At 39.9% G+C, this 1,201-nt stretch overlaps 1 non-coding gene across 1 annotated transcript; it reads right to left on the bottom strand.

The window, feature by feature from the left end:
- Nucleotides 1-876: 876 nt before the first annotated feature.
- On the bottom strand, nt 877-978 carry LOC129691623 (U6 spliceosomal RNA). Its single transcript, XR_008722517.1, has one exon. It is a non-coding gene; the product is annotated as a U6 spliceosomal RNA (small nuclear RNA).
- Between the last annotated feature and the right edge of the window lie 223 nt (nt 979-1,201).

The raw sequence follows: 1,201 nt of genomic DNA, 5'->3' as shown, positions 1-1,201 counted from the left end.
TTCATTAGGTTGGGAAGATTTCTTCTATGAGTTTGTTGAAAATATTTTCTGGGCCTTGGAGTTTAGAGTCCTCTTCTTCTATTTCTAGGTTTGGTCTTTTCATATTGTCCCAAATTTCTTGGATGTTTTGCATCAGGAACTTTTTACATTTAACATTTTTTTGACTGATGTATCAGTTTCTTTAATTGATACATCTTCCATCTCTAATATTATGTTATTGATGGTTGTGTCTGTAGTTCATGTTCTCCCCTAGGTTTTCCATCTCCAGTATTGCCTTGGATTGTGTTTTCTTTATTTCTACTATTTCAATTTTTAGGTCCTGGACAGTTTTATTCATTTCCTTCCCCTGTTTGGTTGCATTTTCTTGTGTTTCTTTAAAGGATTTGTTCAGTTCCTTCATGAGTTTGATTGTATTTTCCTGTGTTTCTTTAAGGGATTTATTTTCTTCTCTTAAGGCCTCTATAATTTTCATAACCTCAGACTTAAGATTGTTTTTCTTGTGCTTTTGGTGTGATATTAGTGTCATTTGGCCGTGGGTTTTGTTGCTGGTGTTCTTGTGTTGACCTCTAGCCATTTGGTTGACTGTTATTAGCGGGTCTGGTGGTCTCTGATGGTTATAGAGACCTGGGGTTGTAGGTAGAGCTTGGGGTCCCAGTTGGATGCAGTTTTCTGGTGTTCCCTCTACTCCCTGATCTGTGCTAAGCTCTGGTGTCTCAGATTGGTGTGGGCCCCAGGGAATGGCATAGGCCGGGGAACTGGGGTGTGGGTTGTACAGAGAAAGGGGAGCACAGAGGGTCCTGGGTAGACCTGGCCACTGCTGCTGGCAGGCTGTGGCTGGCCAGTAGAAGAGGGGAGGGCAACCTATTCTTTTTTAAAATAATTGTGGGACACTTCACAAATTTTTATCTCATTCTTGCACAGAGGCTATGGTAATCTTTTCTGTTTCATTCATATTTTGTATATGCTGCCAAAGCAAGCACAATATACAACTTTATTTATTTAATGAATGAATTAGGGTTTTTTTTGTGTGTGGGCACAACAGTACATGTGTAGAGGTCAGAGGATGTTGTTCAGGAGTCAGTTCTCTCCTTTCACTGTGGGGTACCTAGGATTGAGCTCAGGTCATAAAGCTTGTGAGTATTGTGTGAAACGTACTTTTACTCACTAAGTCATCTCACTAGCCTATCCTTATTTATTTATT

The sequence above is a fragment of the Psammomys obesus genome, unplaced genomic scaffold (genome assembly GCF_907164565.1).
Source record: "Psammomys obesus unplaced genomic scaffold, mPsaObe1.curated_primary_1811, whole genome shotgun sequence".
Taxonomy (NCBI): Eukaryota; Metazoa; Chordata; class Mammalia; order Rodentia; family Muridae; genus Psammomys; species Psammomys obesus.
This window is presented reverse-complemented; position numbering and strand designations above follow the sequence as displayed.